This window comes from Solea solea, chromosome 5 (assembly GCF_958295425.1).
Source record: "Solea solea chromosome 5, fSolSol10.1, whole genome shotgun sequence".
In the NCBI taxonomy this organism is placed as follows: Eukaryota; Metazoa; Chordata; class Actinopteri; order Pleuronectiformes; family Soleidae; genus Solea; species Solea solea.
The window spans coordinates 1292445-1301117 of NC_081138.1; the positions used below are offsets into that span (position 1 = coordinate 1292445).

The window sequence follows — 8673 nt, forward strand, 5'->3', positions numbered from 1 at the left end:
ATCAAGTCTTCCATTAGCTTGTGCCAGAACAGTGCTCATGACGCTCCTAACCGTCCGTATCTGGCGTTCCCAAATGCCCCCCATGTGGCTTGCTTCAGGAACATTCATGAGGAAGTCACACTGCTTTCTTGCAAGGAAAGTCACAATCCGGTCCTTGTCTAGAGCCATTAGACCCTTCTTCAATTCATTCTTTGCTCCAAGGAAATTTGTACCCTGGTCAGAGCGAATCTGTCTTACTGCTCCTCTGATTGCTATAAAGCATCTCAAAGCATTTAAAAATGCATCAGTGGTGAGGTCCTCCAACATTTCTATGTGGATGGCTCTAGAGCTGAGGCATGTAAACAATAGACCATACCTCTTATGTTCTTTACGACCCTGTTTGGTGTAGAAAGGGCCGAAACAATCAATCCCAGCGTATGAGAACGGAGGAGAGGGTTCAACTCGGTCACTGGGCAGGTCTGCCATACGTTGTTGTTCTGTCGGCCCACGAACCTTTCTGCAAGTGACACAGTTCTTAATATACTTGGCCACCAACTTGCTAGCACCTAATATCCAAAAACCATTGGCTCTGAGCTCATTCAATGTTTGCCCTCGGCCTTGGTGCTGTGTCTTCTTATGACAATGGTCAAGTATAAGCTGTGTGACAATGCCTTCCTTAGGTAAAATCACTGGATGCCTTAATTCCAGGGATGCAGAAGAAATTCTTAATCTGCCTCCTACCCTGAGCAATCCATTCTCAAATATTGGATCAAGTTGATGCATCTTGTGAGTTTTTGGCAATTTCATGGACTTTTGGCTAAACCATTTGAGTTCTACTTCGAAGGCCTCTCTCTGTGCTGCTCTGATGAGCACAAGCATAGCTTCTCTTCGTTCCTCAACACTGATGGGTCCAGTTTTGTCTTTATGTGCCAGTCTTTGGATCCGAGCAATGACATTGAGGGCTGTGTTCCAATCAGAAATTCTTGACAGCCTTTTCAAGAAGCTGTCCTGTTCAACAGTATCAGTTTTTAAGACCTTTACTTCTGGGTCGCCCACAAGAAGCTCTGGTGTCCTTTGATCTGTAAAAATTTCTGGTTCCCATAAGAACTCTGGTCCTCTCAGCCAACTTGATTCTAGAAGATCTGCCACCTTGAGACCTCTAGATGCATGGTCTGCTGGATTCTGACCCGTCTCAACATAGAACCATCGACTAGGATCAGTAGAGTCTCTTATCTTCTGAACACGGTTGGCTACAAATACATGAAATCGTCTGGCTTCATTTTTAATGTACCCGAGCACCACCTGTGAATCGGTCCAGAAAAACTCTTGATCTATTTCCAGCTCCAGTTCTTCTCGGAGGGTATTACTAACAGAAGCAGACACCGTAGCTGCTGTTAGCTCAAGTCGGGGTATGCTGACAACCCTTATGGGTGCCACTCTGGCCTTACCCATTACTAATGTACAGTGCACTTGCTCATCTGCAACGATCCTGATATATGAGCACTGCCCATAGCCGTTGTTGCTGGCATCTGAAAAATGATGCAGCTCAATTTTTTGGATCGTGCCAAGAGTTTCAGGAATGAAGCACCTTGGAATTTCAATTTTTTGAAGACTCTCTAAGTCATGGAGCCATGCTTCCCATCTTGACTTTAGTTCAGGGGGAACAGGTTCATCCCATCCCATACCCTGTTTGCACATCTCTTGCAGCACTCTTTTACCATTCAAGAGGTAGGGAGCAAGAAATCCCAGCGGGTCATAAACACTGGCGACTGTTGATAGGATTCCTCTCCGTGTGGCTGCCTTTTCTGTGCGGACGACATTGAATGAAAATGCATCTCTCTCAACGTTCCACTTTACTCCCAGTACACTCTGTATTGGAAGCTCACTGTAGTTCAGGTCTACATCTTCCACAGTTCTAGCACGTTCACTCTCTGGTATTGCATTCAAAACATCTCTGTTGTTGGAGACAAATTTATGTAAACGCAGCTGTGCCTTACTACAGAGTTCTCGCGCTTCAGTAATGAGCTGGTTGGCTATTTCAACCGAATTGACACTGACCAGCCCGTCATCCACATAAAAATTCTTGCGAATGAAACTTGCTGCCAGTGTATGGCTCTTCTCATATTTACTGGCAAGGTGTTTCATGCCATAATTAGCACATCCCGGTGATGACGCAGCACCGAATATGTGCACTCGCATGTGGTATTCCTTGGGCTCACTTTCTGTGTTCCCATTGTCCCACCACAGGAACCTCATGAAATCCCGATCTTCTGGGCTGACGTGAAAGCGATGAAACATTTTTTCCACATCGCAATTGATTGCAATCTTGTGTTGTCGAAATCTACACAGGACTCCAGTCAAAGTGTTCGTTAAATCTGGGCCTGTGAGCAGGTGGTCGTTCAGAGAGGTGCCCTCGAATTTGGCGGAGCAATCGAATACGACCCTTATTTTTTCAGGCTTCCTAGGGTGATACACACCATGGTGTGGAATGTACCATATGTTGCCTTCTTCAGGGACCACACTTGTCTCCTCTGCATCACCATCTCTAAAAACATTGCCCATGAATTTAATGTAATCCTCCCTGTATTTAGGATTCTTCTCCATCTTTCTTCTTAAATGCTTTAGACGCACTGTAGCAAGCTGCTTATTGCTTGGAAGCTGAGGACGCGCTTTAAATGGCAGAGGCATCTCTAGATGTCCCTCTTCATTGTGCTTGATTTTCTCATTCAAAACATTTAGAAATTGAATATCTTCTTGCGATATTGTCTTGTCTTTTGGATTTGTGTCCAGAAAATCCATCTCTAATGCCTTAATCACAGAGGTGGGTGTGATGGGTGGTAGTTCTTTCACAGAAATGCGATGGCAGAATCCAGTCTCATTTCTTGTATTAGTGCAAGGCATAGTGGCTCCAACTATACTCCAGCCCAACGCCGTCTTGACTGCATAGGGTTCATGCTCTTCCCCTGACATCACTTCTTTTGGTTTCAGAGCCCTTGCACAGTCATAGCCAATCAGTAGTCCTACAGGACAATTCAACAAATCTGGCATCTCTTCGGCCACACTGAGAAGGTGAACCCATCTTGATGCTGTATCACGAGTTGGAATACTATTTTTCTCCAGCGGGATGTATTCCTGCGTGTAGGCTGGTGGTAGTTCAATGCACTCTTTTGAACAATACCCTCTCACCTTCAATCCAACTGCTCTGTGACAATTCACTATTGAACTCTTGTCAGTCATTGTTGACAGCTTTAATTTGACAGGTTCTGTGTGCACTTGGATTTTTTGGCAGACATCTTGGTCTATGAAGGTATTACTGCTCTGTGTATCTAGTAATGCATAAACCAAGATTTCTCGGCTATTCTTAGCTGTGCTAGAAAGCCACACTGGGACAATCATTGAAGTGCGATCACCACTGTTCTTTCTCACACTGCATAAGTTAGTGGAAGAACTTTCCTTTTGCGGTGGTACTTCTTGTCTTTCACCTGGAGCTCGTTCCTCATGGAGTGGAGATGGATGATTCCGCCTGCAGATGTTACAAATAGCCCTCTTTCGACAGTTTTTGGCAACATGACCTACTCTGAGGCAACCGAAACACATATTGTTACTGATGACAAATTTTTTCTTCTCTTCTAGAGGCATTGCTGCAAATTTTCCACATTTGTAAATAAAGTGATTTTCTTGACAGCAGATACATTCTATGAACCTTTTGGTTTGAGAGGCAGAAGGGTTGGCTGTAGAACCCTCTGATTGGCTTGAGCTCTTCTTAGTGAAGTTTTCCTTCTGGTGCACCTTTGTTGTTGTCACCAGAGAGTTGGCCTTGGGACGCTTCTGTTCCTTATCAGTTTTCTCATCTATATGTTTCAGTGCATGAAGAGATGAGACTGGGTTACACGCAATACGTGCCTCTTCTGCCACAAAACCTGAAAACTCCTTGAAGCCAGGATATAATTTCCCTTCGTCTAATGCTTTAGTCACATGTCGATTCCAGCGGGTTGTTAACCAGTCAGGAAGCTTCTGTAGCAGTTTTTGATTTTCCTCACAATCATCTAACACCATTAGACCAGCTACGTGAGGCATTGCGTTCTTGCATGAGATGAGGAAATCACTGAATTCTCTTAATTTCAGAGATTCCTTTGGTCCAATTTTAGGCCAGTTGCTCAGCTTCCCGCGGAATGCTCTTTGGACAACGAAGGGGTGGCCATAACGTTTGTTCAGGGCGTCCCAAGCCTGTGTATAAGCTTCTTCGTCACTCCGATAGAATGTCCCTTCTAACACACAAAGCGCTTCTCCACTAATGTATTTTTTCAAATAGTAGAGCCTGTGTGCTGGGTTTAAGCAACTTGTTTCAATTAAGGCTTTGAAGCTAGTGCGCCACTCAGTGAATTTGAGTGGGTCTCCTGTAAACGTGAATGGCTCTGGTGCTGGAAGTCTAGTCATTACCAGGGACTCTTTTAAGGCTTGAACTAGCGTGGCTTCATTCGATGTTGGTGCTACTTTGCTTTCAGAGCTTAGCGGGCCTGAGAGATCTTGGGAAGCCTGAATGCATGATATGCGGTTATGCTGTATTGGAAGCTGACGGGGAGGCATTGGGAATATTTCTCTAGTATCTCCTATTTCAGCATTTAATTTTGATTCCTCTTCAGCATACACCTTGTATTCAGCCTCCATGGCCTCAAGATCCCTTTGATCCTCCATAATTTTTAACCTCTCTTGCTGTGCCAACACTTCTTTCCTTTGTGCAGATATTTCCTTTTCCCTGGTAACTTCAGCACGTTTTGACGCCAATCGCGCTGCCACCTCTGCCTTCTTTAGTGACACCTGACTACCTTGCAGACTACTCCCTGCAGCTCTTGACACAGTTGAGCCATAAATTGACCTGGCATCTTCTCTTTGGAGTAATTTCAAGAGTCCTTCTTTCACAGTCTCTGGATCAAACTCTTTATCTGCTTCTGAGTAGCGCATTTTCAGGAGTGAAATAATTTCTGTTGTCACTGAAGTGCAGCTATCCATTCTTCTCCTGATATCTGGAGATGGTGTGGTCAGTACGCGCAAACTCTCATATTCTTGCTTTAGTATTGGCTCATATTTACTTAAAGCTAGAATCATTTCACCTAATTCTGCTTTAGAGCATTCTTCCTTTAATTTAGTCCTAGTATACTGAACCTCAGCCTTGAAGTTGACATATGTAAACATAAACTTCTTTTCCTTTTTTGAACTCTCCTCTTTTATGTATTCAAGCCCCTTTTCTGTAGGATGCTTCTTTCTTTCTGATCGCCTCACTGTTCCTTCAGTCTGAGGTGCTGGCTCCTTGAGCACTATTTTATGGATTTGAAGATCTGTATTAATTTCAGCTATGCGTTCTTCAATATCCTGTCTTTCTGACTCATCAATTTCAGTTTCTAATTTTTCCTCTAACTCTTCTTTTTCTTTTTCCAGAGCCTCTAGTACTCCCTCTAGGACAAAAGTATGTGGTCCGAACTGTTCCATTTTGTTACACTAGTATGACGGCTTACAACAATACAGAACTGTCATGAAAACACTCAATATGAAATGCAAACACGTTACGTATTTCGGTTAAATTTACACTTTTTCAAAATGTAAGTCCTTTTTTTTCTTTTCTAATAATAACTTGAAGTGTAAAAAACATTCAGTTCAATCAACCAAAAACACAATGGAAAATATACAGTCTGACCTGTTGTCCTTTGCAATAATATTCGTTAGCTGAATTGTTCATGTGACGCTGCTGCTACCCTGTGGCCTCTTGTAGCATCTGCAGCGCCGTCATCTTCTTGCGCTTTGCTCGCACTGGTCTGCCGCTCGCGGTGTCGCGCTGGATGAATGCCAGAGGGAAATGAGGTCCTCACACAGGCCTACTATGCGTAGAGAATGCTTCAGAGGTGCAGTCCTTCGGATCTTCACAGGAAGGCTGGCGAACCTCGTTGCCCTTACTCCCGCTGTCCACGTCGTTTTCTTTCGTGGATCGCTTCTCCTTCTTCCGGGTTCCACTGCATGAACACGTTCACTTCGCGTGGACACCTTTTCAAAGGTGGGTCACGTTTTTCACTGTAGCTGCTCCCAATACTTTTCTTCCTGGTCAGAAAAACCACGATCCAACGGATGTTTGATTGAGCTTTATTGTCTTCCTTTTACACTTTACACTGCTCCAAACACCGTGAAAAACTGAAATAACACAAAACATAACATAACCACATTTTAACATAAATATGGCTTCTCTACATCAGTTTTATCACACATACAAAACAAATATAAAATGCACAAAAAAAAGACCACACTCTTACCGTGTGCGCCTTCCAACCAGAAAACCAGGAGCTGCCAAGGCTCCACGGTCGAACTCCGCTCATATACCGTAGCTCCAAAAAACAGACTGCACATTTTTCCCACCATTCCGTGCGCCCATCACATGACCAGCAGGGGTCATCATAATCACAACTCAATATACATCGTCAACTACATAAACAAAAACATCCATACACAAAACCATCAAAACAACAAAAAATAAATAAATAAACAATACACTCAGCGACAGCTACACTTACCAATTTAATATTTAATATTTAATATACATATATATATATATATACATATGTACATATGTGTGTGTATCCTCACAGGAAGTGGCTGAACAGGAGAAGAGGACCCTGGTCTTTGCAGTTCTCCCAGTTTTGTGTTCTGTGAGAAGTGAATCAGCTCCAGGACACTGACAGTAAAGCAACAGGTATAAAATGTTACCTACAAAGTTTAGAGCTTAAAGCGTGAAGTGTTTTCTGTGATTATGATCTGCAGTGTCGTGAGACTGTATTTGATATATATATAACTATGTTGCTCACAGACACAACCAGTGGCATCAGTGACTCCTGGTGTCCCGTGTAGTCCGTCTGTACTGTGTGTGTGGGCCGGACGCTCAATAGACGGGTCATTTCAGGTCGGGGCCCATGTGTGAAATCAGATGTTTAAGTGCCTGACTGAAGTGAGACTGTAGCATCTTAACCAGCACCTGGCCAAAGGTCTCATGTTCACTCAGCCACCGGGGCTGCTCTGAGTATGCTCGCCACCTGCCAGCAGGCATTAGGGAGGATTTAGTAATTAAGTGATAGGCTGAGGACTAAATTGGGCGTTTGTGGGCTGGCGAGCCACCCCCAAGTCCCTACAGCCATGCAGATAGGGGATTCTAATTGCCAGGAATATTGATCAACCTGGTGTCGGGGGCGGACAGGGAATTCACTAGCCATCGATTAGCTGTTACTGCGACTCTCTTGTCAATGAAGGAGGGAGGGACACGCCGGAAAGGCTCTGGGCTTTTCCCACAGTATCCTCAGTGACACAGCATGTCGTGAATCTTCTCTGTGTCTGTAAATGAACTTTATAGTCAGAGGTGAAACAAAGAGCAGAGTCACAGAGTCGTGTTTGTCTTCACTGAGACAAACCAATGATTGTATCTTCGTCTCTCCTGCAGAGATTCTCCTCTTCACTATCTGTATATGTAAGAAAACCTTCACTTTCCTGTCTCTTCTGCTGCAACACTGTACATGGGCCTAATAAAGGATTCTCTTCTCTTAGCTAAGAACCCTCTGCGTCTTTATTTAAGTGAAGTGGTTTTTATTGCTTTACATTAAAACTTGATGTTGGAGTGAGAGAAGTGAGAGAAGTGACTGAGATCTCATTGAGAGGCTCAGGCCTCTGTTTCCCACTCATGACATCTTTGTTTCCAAAAATGGAAACCTCCATAAACCAAGGTCCTCTCCTGTAAAGTAAATATAAAATCTAACGCTGCAACCAGTTTTTATTTTATTTTTTTAAAGGATAATATAAATTCATAATAAGTATATTTCATTTCTGCCAATAAATCCATCTAAATGTTACACACTTATATTTAACAATTATATTTAATAATGGCTTTTAAGGATCTCTGCTGCGTGAGAGTTTCAGAGACCACAGGTTTTTAGTTTGACCTGGACCTGGATCAGTGAAACGATAGGTTTCAGGGTGAAGTGTGAGAGGAGGAGGAGGAGGAGGAGGTCAGACGAGGGCATGAGACGAGGGCATGAGACGAGGGCATGGACAGATCCGTCAGTGAGGAAGTGAATCTCTTGTCCGTCCATCGATTCGTCTGATTGTTGACAACGTGAAGAAGCTCATTGTTGACGGAAGCTTTGTGGGTGTGTTGTTGTCGTTGTCATAAGAATCGACGTCAATTCCTCTTTTCAAAACTCTAAACTTCACATGACGTTACCATGGTAACCACACTTCCTTTTGATTTGAGACACATCTCAACAGTGGCCTCACACTCCAGCTCGACATGCACCGCGCCACTTTATTTAAATATGAATAATGTTTTTGTGTGTGACCGCAGAGACACGGTGACACACTCACGTTTCCTCTCACAATGGAAACTTCATCCCCGTGTTGCATGGGGACAGTTTCACTGAACATACGTGAGGGAAACACTTTAAAATAAACCCTGAAATTCATCACGTGGGTGGAGTGTAAGGAAAGAGACGGAGGAATGCTGAGTGCAGGGAGCTCAAGAATGACTAATGCGTGTAATGTCTTTAAACACATTCTAACATATAACACATGCGCCTCAAGTATTTATCATCATTTTCTGCCCATGAAGAAATTAAAAAAGCTCAATTAGCTAATTTTCCGTCTTTTTTCCGGTTTCATTCTGGAGCA

General features: G+C 43.5%; 1 long non-coding RNA gene across 1 annotated transcript; it reads left to right on the forward strand.

The window, feature by feature from the left end:
* Positions 1 to 6565: 6565 nt before the first annotated feature.
* Positions 6566 to 7556, forward strand: LOC131459823 (uncharacterized). The gene is made up of 2 exons (XR_009240287.1): positions 6566 to 6715; positions 6830 to 7556. It is a non-coding gene; the product is annotated as an uncharacterized LOC131459823 (long non-coding RNA).
* The last annotated feature ends 1117 nt before the right edge of the window (positions 7557 to 8673 follow it).